We start from the raw sequence: 16,375 nt of genomic DNA on the forward strand, positions 1-16,375 counted from the left end.
CTTTGCAGAAAAGTGCAAAGCTAGGCATCGAACTGAGGTAATAACCTCATTCACGTTTTAAGTAATTTCTTGTAGCATAAAATGCAAAAGATCATGCAACCAGCTCTGTTTCATTATACTTTCCATCCAACTGCTCATCCAGGCTTTATTAATCTCATATGGACTGCTGAAACTACATCTAAGACACCTGTTGAACAGCTCATCTTGGAACTGCCTGCATATTTTGACATCTCACCACCGTTTTGCCCTCTCTTGTTACAGTTGTGGACAGGATTTTGGTGAAATTCCAGATTTTTCTGTTACATAACACACCCTATGCAGAGCTCTGCAATATGCATATTTGGGACATATGAATGTCACATCTCCGAATAGCTGTAAATGGTAATCCTATCTCAGGCTACTTAGTCATGGAACAGTCACCTCCCTTTCTCGGAATTTTTCAATCCTTTCCTCTCCTATGAAAAAACTAACTAGAAACCCATCTGTCCATTCAGAATCTGATTCCTAATGATATGATTCCACTCACCATCCAAGCAGCATTATGCAGATCTACATCAGTACTTACATTCACATTTGTTTACAATATGATATTTTTCTCCAAAGCAACTGACATTGTTAAGCCTCTTACAATTATTTACCCTTTTATACCTATTGGTAAATGTCACTTTGGTGATTTGATTACTGTATGACAGTAAGAGGTGATATTCAAACCTGTAGCTTCGGAATTTAAAGGCTGCAGCTCTAACCACTACATCACGTGCTGCCTAGTTGTGCTACTTGTGTAAGTTACTTAATCTAATGTTTTGATTTTTATGGTACCCTATAGAAGGCACTTGTCATTATAGATCACCTCATATATTGCCTTGTTAGGCTGCTTATTTGGTTGAGATGACAGTATGGACTATGGACTTTGGGATGAGCCTATTAAATTACGCCATTGTTGAGATTGATTGCTTTTTGATGCACTGTGCGAAGTGAGGCTGCATTTTATTGATTTTACATGCTGTACCTGTCCACATGTTTATTTAACCTTTGTTCTTGTTTATTCAAATGCATTTACTGTGCCTGTGTGCTCTTAAATGTTTTAGAGTGAAGTGTCTGCTAAATCAATAAGCATAAATGGAAATAAATGTTCTCATAACCAAATGTTTACATAAGATTTTGACAATTTTGTTTCCCTTGAAAGTCTAAACACTGTCTCTGAGTCTTAAACGCATGGGCTGGGTTTATAAGATGTTAATTTAGTAAACTGATGCAATCATTCTCACAGCCCTTGTGAAAGTGATCAGTGGTAAATGCATTTTCTGAACAATTACCACCTTCTTAACCATGTGAGGAGGATACAGTGGAAATGATGGAGTTGATATGCATCCTAAGGAAAAAATTTATGTCTCAACAGAGGGTAGAGTGGCTTGGGAGAAACAAGAAAAAAGGTGACAAGTAGCAGCATTTCCGGCAGATGCCTTTAAGTTCACAACGTGGGTGCTGGGGCAGAAATACATTGGGAAGTTGCTGTCCTCCAAGAAGGAAACTGACATCTACAAGCATCCCTCAATTTACAAAGTCTTTTCATCCAAAATTTTAATGTAATAGCTCTTTGCTTTTGATACCTAATTTTTGTTTTACTGAAAAAATTAGTATGACAAAATGTATCCTTTTTAGTTTATAAGAGGGGTTTGCAGGAACAAGGGAGACTTTGCAGTGTTGTGGCTAGACCCCACAAATGCCTACATGGCTCAATAACACAAAAGCTAGAAGAGACGACATTAGAGTGGTACCACATTCCAAGCAAGCTCAAAGACCTCATTCTGGATTACATCAGTGATCTTGATATGAGGTTCACATCCAGAGAAGTATATGAGTGGCACAGGCTGGAGATGAGAATAACTGCTAGTTGTACAGTTTTTTGTGATCCTGTTTATTCTGGCCATAAATGTACTTGTGAAGTCAACTGAGTTCCACAAAATAAGTCGCCTATTAGATATCAGAGCCTTCTTGGGTGTGTTGATGCTGACTGCTTTTTCTGTCTCAAGATGTAGGTGGACTTTCTAAGGTTTGGAGCTTAGAAAGTGGATTGTGAGTGTTTGGAGCTTCCACTTTAGCACTGAGAGATGAAATTCCAATTCCTGAAACTTGCGAAGAATTGGAAAGGTGGCAGGAAGCAGTGGATACATCAGGACATCCATGTAAGTTTAAAGCATGGGTTCAAAATGGCTTCATGCCGTAAAAGGGCATGATAGGTGGTTCGCTGTACCTCAAAGATTTAGAAGCTTTACCTTGTACGGGCAGAGTGAAAAGCTAAGGTTATCTTTTAAGAACCTAGACAGGGAGTTTAGATTGACACTGGCAGGGGAACTGCTGCAATGCAGGGACTCGAAAGATCCTGAGGTCACTGGATCAGGTAAAGACAGGTAGGAAACAGAATACCGGGGGGGACAGGGAGAGTTCTGATTTCAGCATAGCGTGGTGGTGGACATAGTGGCATCTGGAAAAGCTGTTCTTGGCAGAGTTCCATCATGGCAATGTGACAACGTCCAGGGGAAGAAGATGAATGAGGTCATTCAGAAGGAAGGAAGGGATTCACAGCAGTAGAAGAAAAAATTCTGATGAGACAACAGGCATGTGGATTAGGTGGGAACAAATGTTGAAGTGCAAGATGTCAATGGTAGGACCCCAGCATATTAAGTTCTTCATCCAGGCATGCTATGACATGCTGCTCATTTTATCTAATATGTTCAACTGAGGAAAAGCTAATTCGCCAGCCACCGTCACAGAGATATCTGAGAGACTAGACTTCTTACCTGGGCAGAGAGGTTGGAGACCAACGGACCAGGTGCATGCCTGCCAAAGTAGATTTTGCAGGAAGGTCGCACTGTGCATACAGTATGATGGGTATCATAGGCAGTCAGAGAGTTGAGGCTGTGGAGAGGGCATCAAGATAGCTGAGCGATGGCTTCAAGGTAGAGCTACCTGGATTCAGGCTGGGGTTTGGTCAACCCTGGTCAGGTTGCATAGGCAAGGGTATCTCATACTTAAAGACCTGAAACACCCAGTGACCCATCTCTGATGATGTGTCCATGGGGCTTCATAAAAGGAATTATGTAAATTTTGATTTGTCTTAGAGCTGAGCTTAAATATTCTGAGCAGCATTTTTACAGTAAGTATTACTCTATTTAAAATTAATGTAATTAAATATGACTGTGCAAATTGTGCAAAATGTGGACAGATGAAACAGTTTTTTCACAGGTCTTTTTAGAGGACTTTGCATCTCTCCCACGTTATATTTTGTTACACACAGGAGGTTATTTCTGTGTGTGTTTAGCATGCAGGCGGTTCACAGCCGTGAGTGTGATTGGCCTGCAAGGTATTCTATATCCATCGGCAGGGGAGGGACAATCTCATTCTGGAAGTCAAAATTATCGTAAATGTTTTTGCCTTTAATTAAATCACTGTGGGGACAGAGAGCCAAAAAGGAAAAACTGCTTGCAGCAGAGTCCCTGCAGTCTATTAAAGTGGCTTTTCTGCCTCTTTCTTTTCAATAAGGTTACGCCAAATAATGAATATCTCGGCCATCACAATGTTTTATATCTCTTTCCACTCTCTTGCACAGCGACATCAGTTTTGGCTGTGTTGGAATATTATTTCTCCTGACAGATGCTCCTGCATGCTGGCTACATGAGTAATGTGGAGCCCATGTTTATTTCTGCATGAAGCCCTTCTGCGTTCAGGGCAAATAGGGAATCTATCATGCAACTCAAGTGAGCCAGCAATAAGAGAGTTTGTGTGAGACATCCCAAGGCAAGTTGCCTTCCCTGACACATTTAAGTCTCTCATAAATCTTGCTAAATTTTAAAAACGGACAGCCCTTTCAAAATATCTCCCAGGTTTTTCTTACTATAAATCTAATTGTTGAAAGTCGTCCAGTGAAGACACCAAACGGGCTCTGTGGACGAAAAAAGAAAGCCACGTCATGCGATGCATTCTCTCCAAATGTGACAAATGGGAATGCAAACATCGCCGTAACATTTATAGTGTTCTGTGGGAATTTCCAGGAATTGCTGTAACACAATACAAAGGAAGCATAATTTCCAAATATAGCTGCAACAAATACACACACACACACACACACTGTCTGAATCGCTTGTCCCATATGGGGTCACGGGGAGCCGGAGCCTAACCCGGGAGCACAGGGCACAGGGCTGGAGGGGGAGGAGACACACCCGGGACGGGACGCCAGTCCGTCACAAGGCTCCCCAAGCAGGACTCAAACCCCAGACCCACCGGAGAGCAGGACCCAGTCCAACCCACTGCACCACCGTGCCCCCCACCTGCAACAAATACTGTAGAATAAAGCTGGCAGAGTTGTACCTACACCTGAGTATGAATCCATAATGCCATGATGTTTAGACACAACTACCCACATTATTACATTTAATTATTTTGCTGACATTTTCCTGCAAAGATATTTACAGTATTAATCTCCTTGAAATTATTCACCCATTTATTCAACAGGGTAATATTTTTCCAGGAGCAATTCAGAGTAGGATCCCTGCTCAGGAGAAGTACAACAAGAGGTGGGATTCAAACCTGTGACTAGTGACTCCAGACGCAGGGGTTTTATGATTATGATGATGGTGATTATTATTATTATAATTGTTGTTGTTGTTGTTTTCTTGTTCATCTATAGAAGGAGGAGCAATGTAATATCACAGAAAGCTGCTCAGGATGTTGGATTTTGGAGCTGTTAGCTATTTTCAGAATGTCCCATTTATGTGATGGATCATTTCCCCCGTTTCTGCTGGTATGTATAAAACTCGGCACAAGCATTCCGTCTCTGCGGAGTTTGCCAACCTGACTTAGGGTTCCCACTGCACAGATCCGCAGTTAGGGTGAGGCGTAGAGCATTCTAGGGTCCGGTGTCCGTAACCTTGTTTAATGACCATAGTAGGGTAACAAGGTCATTTTCAACATAAGCATTTATGAATTTGCTACCTAGTCATTGTAACAGTCCCTAGCTCCTCAAATAAAAAAAAAATGACAATAACGACATGTGACAACTTATCAGCCTTGGGCAAGAACTACATTGCAGGGCCAGGACACTGCAGTTCCATTTGTAGCATTTTTATAAGTAAAATGGTTACCTAATCCAGAAGAGTAAAATCAGAAGTACGCTGGTAAAGGCGGTACGGGGGGGTGGCAGTGGTAGAGTTATATATTTGCTCATAAAATACTGAAATCACATTAAACGTTTTATTGTAAGGTGTGCAGAAGACCTCATGCAGAGATTAAATCCAGTGATTTTTATCACTTGTTCATTTCCCCTGCTACAACACTATGAGTGACCAAATTTTATATTTGGCCGTTGATATTGTGATATTGTTATTACAAGTCACACACTTGCAGTTTAAGGTCCTTTATGCACTAACAACTTTATTCTCTGTGTGTATTCCTGATAGATATAACAAAAAGCAGTATGATTTTATAAAATCGTAGAATCATTTATAAAAACCCAGGTGATATTCTGAATTTAAAACAACTGCATGTACAGTGAGGGGGGCGCGGTGGCGCGGTGGGTTGGGCCGAGTCCTGCTCTCCAGTGGGTCTGGGGTTCGCGTCCCGCTTGGGGTGCCTTGCGATGGACTGGCATCCCGTCCTGGGTGTGTCCCCTCCCCCTCTGGCCTTATGCCCTGTGTTATCGGGTAGGCTCCGGTTCCCTGCGACCCTGTATGGGACAAGTGGTTCTGAAAATGTGCGTGTGTGTGTGCATGTACGGTACAATTATGACATTTTTCATTTCTTAGCCATCTTTTTTGGGGAGACCACTTGTTCATATACGCTATCCCAAGGCGGGGCTGCTATTACCCTTCCTTGTTCCTTATTATGGGTAGTGCCTCTAATTGCTAAAAGAGGGAGGTCACCCAGAACTGTAGTCAAACCTTTTAAAACAGGACCATGCTGTGTACATCTGATAAATTAGCACCACTCCTTATCCAAAAATTATCATTAACATGATAGCATCACTCATTATCGACAAATCTGTTTTCTTCAGTTCAGCTATGTCAGCTATATTGGTACTGACAAGAAAACGATCTGAAATCTTTGATGGCATTTTCCAAATGTTGAGTTGAACACACTGATTTCCCAACCTTTTTTTTTTCTTTTGCATGTAGTGTAGTATACAACAGCACATGCCATAGTGGATACAAGGTTCCTGTATTGTACTCAAAGTGTCAAATAACTTGATTTTTCAAATAGTAATTTTGCAATTCTATTTGTTTTTTTTATTGTTTGTTTTTTTGCATTATTTAGACATCTAGCTCTTTCATATTTTGCAATTTTTAATTTTTTGTCGCCTTTATTTTTTCCTTTGTTTCTTTTTCCATTTCGATGAGTAATCAAAGTAATAGTGACATTGAGGGAGGAAGAGGTGCTTTTGTCATGGAATAAAAAAATTTAAACAGTTAAGAAGCTTTTGTATAGTTACGAATACACCCACATACATAGCTCAAGGACAAAAAAATATAATAATAAACTGCAGCATTTGAAAAGTTTGTTGAAGCAGTATTATGACAGTCCACTTTCCGAAAAAGTGTCCAGAATTTGTAAGTCCTATTGTACAGATTAAAAGTCCATTTTTTTCTAGCAACAAAATTCATCCCTTGGGTCATCTGTATAGCATTTTTTATAGAGTGTATCTCAGAAATTAACCACAACAACAAAATATTTATTCGGATTTAACAAAGCTTAAGGAAATAAAGATAGCACAGATCCTGATAACTGTTAAATGCATTGTTCAGCAGACTGATCTTTCATGTTTTGAAAGTATTTGAACATGACTAAATATTCCTCGTTTTAATTATATTCACAACCCAGAGAGTAATTTTAAAAATTTAAATCTTTGTTTTTCTAGCAAAATGTTTGTAGTTTGTGGTGGCTCACAGTCGCATTATTCAAGTAAAAACAAGTGAGATGCTTGAGCACAAAACAGGCGCTCTAAATTCTCAAATGGACTTTGAAGACACCCATCATCTCACTTCTTCTGGGTCCTGTTGACAGGTTGTCATACCTGTTTTGCTGTTGACACCCACATAGGAGTCACTGTTATGAGACGGTAACAGCTTTGCCTTGATAATGGGAAACATTTGCTGCTTCATTAAGTACATGTGAGACACTAAAGTCGTTGCCTATATTAATTACCTTAAATATTTTAGGGAAAGCCCCATAAAAGCCTTCCTTTAGCATTACTTTAAAGAATCAGAATTCACATTTGTTATCCTATAAACTGCACAGGGCTTAGATGCTGAGAGTGTTTTAATTTATGCAAAGTATACTTTGGTGTCCCACTTACATTTGATTTGAGTAAACAAATGAGATCCTTATACTGTAAACATTGTACTACCTTCAGCCCACAAACTGGCACTCTGCACCAGCATGAATCACAAGAGATATGTAATATCCTGTCTTTTTTGGCAGCAGCTGCATATTAATTGTCTTGCTTTTCTTTTCTGAAACTTTCTTGCTCCTGTTGCATTTCCAGCTTTATCATGTTGGGCCAATATTGGATGCAACTGAAGGGCATTTTGCTTCATTTCTATCTAACAACACCACAGATGCAACAAAGGCAAAAGAAAAAAAAAAAAAAAATTTCGACAACCATTTGCAATTCCATCCAAGGAAATATGCTGCTACGGACTCTGCATTCATGCCTGTTTCTGTTGAACAAAAATGAGAAATAACATGTATTTATTGCCATTTATACCTATACCAACAGCATATGTTCTCAGAAGTAGTTGCAGCATTGTCATCTAAGCATGAGATATGAATTGGCAACTGCCGAAACATCCTAGATGGACAACTAAATTAATTAATTAATTCTGCTATTTCAGTTGTGAATTAGAAGCATTACATGGAACAGCTGGTAGTGTAATGGTTAGTGTTACTGCCTTTGGCTCCCAAGGTTGCAGGTTTGATCTCCAGCTGTAGTAAAATTACCCCACTGCCTCAATGGGTAAATTTGAAATCATAAGACTTGTTGGAGGAAAGTGTCAGTTAAAAGAAAAAATGTATATTAATTGTTGGTAGTGAGTGGTTGTGATTGAGAAGCATACAGTGTAGTTTACTTTCTTATGGAAGAAGTGTAACCATGTTAATCAACTGCTGTCTTGAACCAGTACCTATATTAAAAGAGGGCTCCAAGAGCTACCATTCAAACCCTATTTTAACACTAGCAGTTGTTTTTGTGAGGTAATGTAGAGGTTAATACACTGGATATACTGTAGCTAGAACATTGCCTAGAACATAGCCAGAAATGGCATCACTGAGGGACAAAATTCTGCTGGGTTTGAGAAACAAGGTCTGCATGTCTGTTCCTGAACATCTAATAGAAGGCATTGTAAAGAATAAAAAACCCAATGTTGAAGTAAATTCTCACGTAACAGGAAAAAAAATTGCTCAAAATACGATCAGCCCACTGTTTGAAGGAAAGGGTATGTATTTTCATAAATCTTTGCAGTTGTTTTTCTCTGTGTGGGACTCCAGTATATAATGGGAGAGTGTATTGAAATAAAGCTAAATGAGACCAGGACTTCCCCAAGGGATTTCTCAAACATTAAGCTAGTTCTTAGCACGAGATTCAAGCTTTGTAAAGTGGGGAGCAGTTGGTGTAGTGGTTAGAGCCCACATTGGTGGGAATTACATCTCCTGCCTTTTATACAAGGTGCTTACCCTGAATTCAGACAGTAAAAACTAGCAGCTTAGTTAATTAGTAAATCTTGGGAAGTTGGCTTGGAAAAAAGCATCAGCTAATGAAAAAAAATGCCAGTCCTTGTTCTTACAAATTTGACAAAAATGTTCAGTTAAAAAGAAAAAAAAGAAAAAAGATAGCTGTTTTTTAAATAATAAAATTAGAAAACTTTTTTTAAAAAATAAGCCACTAAAACAAATGATTGTCTTAAAAAATCTTTCACATTCAGTATATACCCCAGCATCCCTCATTAAAATGATTGATTGTGGTGCCACAAAGTATAGGGAGATGTAGAAATGTAGCAGAAATGTGTTTTAAACATAATTTTGTTGTTCTGTAACTTTCATACAGTACTTTTTGGTATTTCAGATGATGTTTTGAAAAGGATCGTTAGAGTTGAAGATTTTGATTTGATCATGGCTGCCAAAATTGAGTTCTTGTACAAATATTTTCCTCAGCATGCCATCATTTTCCTTTAATAAAAAAAAAAGTTCATTCATTCAGTAAACTTTGACAATTTCTGTTTATCTATGTTTCCGTTGCCATTGTTTGATTGGGTTTTAAAACTGAACATGTGAGATGAGCTTTTACATAACATGCAATTCATAGTAAATTTTCTCCCCAACAGGCCTGATATTCTCATGTTTCTTTTTTCTTTATTCCTTATACTGGGGAATACAAATTTCTCATTTAACTGGCGAACTCTAAATTTACTGGATATTTCAAATCAAGTCATAATGTATAAAATGTAATGGAATGACGGGAGGTGCAGTGGTGCAGTGGGTTGGCCTGGGTCCTCCTCTCTGGTGGGTCTGGGGTTCGAGTCCCGCTTGGGGTGCCTTGCGATGGACTGGCGTCCTGTCCTGGGTGTGCCCCCTTACGCCGGGTTAGGCTCCGCTTCCCCGCAACCCCGTATGGGACAAGCGGTTCTGAAAATGCGTGTGTGTGTGTGTGTGTGTGTGTGTGTGTGTGTGTGTGTGTGTGTGTAATGGAATGTCTGAGCGAAATTTTGATTTTTTTTAGAACTTACAGCACATTTTTGAGAAGTGTCTAAAAATGAAAGTTGTCTGCTGATTTATGTACACACCTTGCTTCTCAGAGCAATCGATGCCCATTTTCAACTAAAAATACTCTTTTTAAGCTCAAAGAGTTGCTTTAATTTTCCTGCTCCCTGGCTACAAATGGATGGTTAGGGATTTGTAACTCCTCCAGCGATCTAAAGTTTACTGTCTGCATGATCTCGCTCACTCCAGTGTGTAATGAGAGTTGGCGCAAATTTTATTATTCACTGTGAGCAGAGTAGGCATTCTGCACCTGGGTTTATTTTTTGCTGTCTTTTGGCTAGGTACACGTTAATATTTAAGAAAAAAAAAAAAAGTCAACATTTCCTTATCAGTCTCTGCAATGCAATGATCGCTTCGGGCAACGTTGAGGAAAGAAGCCTCTCATTACTCTTAGGTTCCATATTTGGCCACCGAGCAACACGCCATCAATCTCCCCTCCCCTCAGAGGCAAAAGGAAGGATGTAACCTTTAGAAAACCCCAACACGTAACAGTACAGCTAGGAAAATGTAAATGATGGATATTCACACCCAGTCCTCACCATATTAGCAATGGCTGTGGGGGGCTTCAGGAGGATGGACCATTATAAGAGATTGATGGTCTCCAGAATATGCTGAGAAACTGGACAGAGGTTAGGACAGATAAATCATCCAGCACATCCCTAAACTTACCTCCCGCATGTTGACTTCTGCTATGGGCTCAGAAATCCCTTTTATCCCCTCACCACTGTTCACTGAGATTAAAAAACACCTTGGTTGGGATCACAGGGGATGTCTCTAGAAGGACTTCTCGGATGATGAATGTGTCTGCCAGTATTTTACTATATTTGTGTGTCTGTGGAAAGCCCATCCCTACTGCACCAAAATTATTCCCCCGAGGATTCACCTTCAGCTTGTCATCATCTCTTTATTCAGATGACTTGAACATGAGAATTCATACACTGAGGTTTACCCTCCTTTTTCATTTCTCCAACCGCTGGTGTTACATGTTTTCCTCAGAGTTGACAGCCTCACAACAGAGATTTTATCTAATCTTCTGACATTTACCATAAAACAGTAAGATCACTAATCCTTCTGGCTACCAGATGTGAAGATGAGAATTTCATTGTTGTCAGAAAACTTGGAGGAAGGCTATTGTACTTCATCAGAAGAATCTGTTATACAAACGGTCTTTAGAAAGTTACCACAAAGGTCTCTTTTGGCCCATTTCTATGGTTTTTCAGGGAAGTTAGTGAAGAAATATTACAAACACTATGACAAATATGTACACACAGCTGGATTCTGGGAATAAAAACGCAATCTTCCCCTAGGAGTAAGTAGCACTCAATATCATTACACGTGTTTTGCTGTACTACGAATTTGATTTAGTCTCCTGGACAGATGGTAAGGATGGGGGTTTGGGACTACAAGAAACTGACAACAATTTCACATTTTACAGTGCTCAGGGAGGTGGGGGCTCTTCATATTCATTGTGGAAGGACTGCAGCATATATGAATCATGTACCATATTGCACATATGAGATGGTTCGTAACCAATAGTATTTTGAAGGATTAAACTTGAGGATCAGCTACAGATGTGTTCAACAGATGTGTTTGTTTTCTCTTGAAATGTATTAATGGATGCTGCTTTTCTATAGATAAATAGATACACATAAAATAAAATAAACACACATAAAATAAAATAAAATAAAATAAAAAACTTTTGACTAAAAGTGAGTTATTTAGCCATGCTGGGTCTGCCATTAGACTTCTGGATTATGGTTATTGATCCAGTTTTACATAATCCTCTTTGACTGCATTAGGAACACTCCAGCTTTCTATTGCCTTACAACATCATGTAATTGTGTTATCATAGAGTGCTATTGATTTCTTTTAAGATTTAAGTGCAGATATGGTTTCAGATTCATATTATTGGCTCCTTACTAGAGCAACGTAAAGCATTATGCCCTGAAATTTGTTCCAGATTTAAAGGTGAAGAAAAAGTGTAAAACTGTGTTTATGAAGCATAGACAATATGAATAACAAATCTTTTGCACAAAAGAATAAGATATACATTTAGGGTATGCATTTCAAGGATCTGATGACTGTTAGTTTCCATAGTAACCACCTGAAATGCGCAATGGAAGTGAGCAACACTATTGGCCGACATCCGTGAAAAAGTGAGCTAACACCCAAAGTGGAAGGCATAAGATAGGATGTGTGGAAATTAGTTATGTACGAATTCCTAACTTTTGCATTTGCTTAATGTAAAAGTCTGTTAAAAGTTGTTCTTTTCACTCCAACTGTCAAATCCAAAAGGTCAGTCCAAGGTCAAATTCTGATCAATACTGAACCATTCATCAGTTGTGAAATTATTGCATGTCGAACCACCAAATTATACATACAACCACATGAGCTGTGGAAGTGAAATTACCAAACGCTACATAGGGAATCAAAACATAAAACATATTTAACATGTCTCGGCAAGGCTTTGTAAAACACACGCACACACATTTTCTGGAAATACTGAGACTGATCCAAACTCTTTTGTTCCTTGATTTATAATAGTTATAATTTTATTTTTTCAATTTCAGTTTTCTGTGACTCCCATTGTGAACAGGCAAGCAACCTTTAGACTGTCAATATCCTCTCAAGCGGTAAATTAATGTTGTAATTAATGCAACTGTGGTGGAATTTATTAACAGTAATAATTCCATTGTGTCTTAAATGGTCTTCGAAAATGGAAGGCGAAAAGTGAGAGTTCAAACAACTGGATGGAGAATAGGTAACCTATTGTAAAATTTGAATACACTGCTTACAGTGTTCGATACCAAAGAAGTATTGAAAAAATAGGCTTTATGTAAATTTAAATTCTATACTAGAACTTGTCATGTTTTTGCATGGGAGGAGCCAGGTGTGTAGGGTAGATTAGTGGATTAGTACTGCTTTGGGAGAGCAGGACGAGGGCATTCGTTAGTGTTAACGTAAATTATTAGCATTAAATTTGTAATAAATATAAGGAGCATTGTACTGAGGGAGCTCTTCCATTATAGCTAACAGATCATTGAAACTGGGCTTGTGAAATATAATTTCAGGTGATTTTAATGTAACATTGTTTACTACAGTGTCTGGTTAAAGACTGAAAAATTCTTGCTTGTTTTACTGTGTTTTTGTTTTTTTCAGCTACCCCTTGCTTACTGCAGATTTTAGTTGAGACAGAATTAATTCTCTATATTGTAGTTCTAGTTAAAATAGTAATTGCCTTAGTTATTGTGAGCTATTTTTCCCTTACAATTGTTTTTAACTCTTAATCTTGCTTTTTTTTTTTTTTTACCTTGTTTTGACCTGTTGAGAAGGGCGCTATACAACTGAACTCTGAAATGATCTGCAGTCTTTTAAAAGTTTCTCACTCGCAGTTGCTGGGCTCACAGTGTCCGAATTAAAGGAGTTAGATTGTGCTGCAGCTGTATTTTATTTTCTTATCTTGGCTTTTTAACAGGGTTCCGTTACAAGTGTCGTGAACACAAAGAGGCTGATAATGAGGTGGGCTCAAGTGCAGAGTTTGTTGACATATGAGTGCTAGAAGTGCTACGCATCCGAAGGAACATGTAGCTGTGGTGTCATGGTTCTGTGACAAGGTGGAAGCTCGGAGACATGGGGCATTGGAACCACTGTGAACTTTGGACACATGTATAGACGTGGTCCATGGAGACACAGAGAACTTTGATTGAGCAAGTTCTGGAGGACAAGGAGACTTGAAGACAAGAAATTGCCAGATAGGCAAAGGACAATGACACATACTAAATGGGGTTGTGACAACAAGCTGCCTGTGTACATTGATGCAAGTAGGTGTTACAGCCACTGGTGACTAAGGGTAGACAGGATGTACCATCAACTGAACGGTAATCAGTGGTAGCACAGAGCCAACAAAATCACAGAAACAAAAGTCAAGTTCTTAGCGCACGTTGCTGTATTCTGCCAATTGGTGCAGATGTTAAAGTGACTACAATATTTACAAAAACACCAACAGACTTTCCAGTGGAAACGGGAACTCAGACAGTGCCAGCACAAACTATTTCGAGTTAGTCATCGCTACCATGACTATTTTCAGCATCTATGATGTATCTACTCTATGTAACAATAACGAAACGTACAAGGCGTGGCACCCACCTATTCCCTAGTGTGTCTAGACCACCAAGACAATAAAAAGCTAATCAACACAATTAACTAAAGTGCAACGAGAAAACAAGCACACATAAGCAATAAAACAAGCCAAACACAAGTTCCATGAGACAGAGGTCTGGGGTTCACAGGGCAAATGGTGGGGTTTTGTACAATGGCAGGGCATGGATGTGATTAGTTCACATGGAGAAAGTGACAGCATGGCTGATGATGATGGACAAAATGAAAAACAAACCAGAATGAAACCTGTACAGAGATGTAACAGTAGCCTTAGGCATGTTTTTAGGACACGTTTTTTGGTGTGCAGTTACCCCTTGCCAGGAATTACAACACTGGAAGGATAGAACTGGGTATCTTATCTTCATTATTAATTATCCCTGCCAGATACGGTGTCCTTAGCAGCCAGCAGCCAGTATTTGGCAGGAAAGTTGGCACTGCAAGCAGCTCAGACCATTAGATTAGGTCAGGGATTTCTTGGTGGGATAGAGGAACACACTGCTTGTGGACTCTTCTCTGCTGATTACATATTTCATAATGGGTTATAAATGGATATACCTCTAAGTGTTTCTGAAGGCATATTCGGGAGATAATGCATAGATGTGTCCTTCAAAAGGCTGTCTCTGAATGATTCCTAATACCTCTCCTTGTAGGACAGTTCTCGTGATATGAATGATAGGAAATGGGTTTTTCATTACATCTTGCATCAGATTTTACAGCTTGACTATGTCAACTGCCAAGACTGGACTGAAACTTGGAAACCATCTGCTGATGGCTGGGTTTCAGGGAAAAAGATTAATAAAGGATTACACTTACCAACTTACTTACACTTACCAACCATTTTTTTTTTGCTTAGAGGCTATTGCCCATTTATCATGTACTGTATATATGCCTGAATACTCTCATCGGGTTTTGTTGTTTTTTGAAGACAATGCCAAAAAGAGAGGTTACATAGGTTCTTGTACTACACTCATTACATTACACACAGTGCTTTAAGCAGCATTTGCAAATCTACATCTCAAAGGAATAATATTAATTCATATAATGGAAACTTATTTAAACACCCATTGCTTAATTGGCTGTTTAATTAAATGGGAATGCTCTTGATAAGCTATCAGCATCCTGTGTTGCTCAGAAATCTTCAAATTCTCATTATGACACATTCTCAATACCCTCATTACTATTGTTAATATCTGTTTTGTTCTCCTATTAAAGCATAAAATTTGAACAGAGATGAGGTGTATTAAGAGTCTTTGATCTTAAGTGTCTGGTATTTTTAAAACAAAAACAATTGAAAACCTTAATAATGGGGTTATAAATAGCATAAGCATTTATTATGCAATTTATTACTGTAATATTTCAGACAGACTGCAATTAAAGCTCTTTCTTATGACTTCTGCACAATAAAAAAAATTTTTGCATTATTCATTCTCCTATGAGTGAGTGAGTGAGTGAGTTAGTGAGTGAGGTTCAATTAATTTTAATATTTCTTGTAAACACAATGTGAGGAAACTGCATCGTTACAATGCAAGCAAATATCCTTGGAACTGTCAGAGCAAACCTGCAATGTCATAAATTGTATTTAGAAATGTTTTTGTTTATTCAGGAGAGACTACAGCATGTTTCAGACTTCTTGTGTTACTTTATTTGGGCAAGAGAAGGTGGATTTCTTTTAAACCTTGGGGTTAATGAAAAAGTTACTTCTACACACATACAGCACTGTTCTCTAATGGCATAAGATGAGGAAAAATGTAGATTCAGTCTGCTTTTTGCCATTGCTCATAATGAAATATCCATTTATGAGTTTATCATTGTATTTAGTATATGCCTTTTCATCCACTTTCAGTCTACAGGCATGCAATAAGGCTGATATGAATCATATTTGGGCTCATTCTTACAATTAGAACTCAGGATATTCCATGTACAGTGTACATAAGCAATTCTCTTAGACTTAAAGGCCAAAGTGTTTCAGATAATAATAATAATAATAATAATAATAATAATAATAAGAAGAAGAAGAAGAAGGAGAAGAAGAAGAAGAAGAAGAAGGTTATTATTATTATTATTATTATTATTATTGGATCAACTGGGACAAATTTCTGGTTGCCTTTCAAAAAAGCAAGTGGCAAACAATTAATCACACCGCTGACACATTAATGCCACATTTCATTAGCATCCAAAGCATCGCCTGCCCTCGGCTGGCTCTGTGAAACCTACAGCACCTTCACCACTATGCCAAGAAAGAGACGAGCGCCTGGGGCCTCGCCAGGTCCCACAACTCGGTCACACACAAAATGAATTAATTACCAAAAGGATTTCCAAGGTTTTTTTTCCCACAGTGTTACCTTCCACTGTGGATTTCAGCCCTTTTTCTCGCATTTTACCTCTCACTTTGGTTTTGGGCTGTAATCAG

This window comes from Scleropages formosus, chromosome 25, assembly GCF_900964775.1.
Source record: "Scleropages formosus chromosome 25, fSclFor1.1, whole genome shotgun sequence".
Lineage (NCBI taxonomy): Eukaryota > Metazoa > Chordata > Actinopteri > Osteoglossiformes > Osteoglossidae > Scleropages > Scleropages formosus.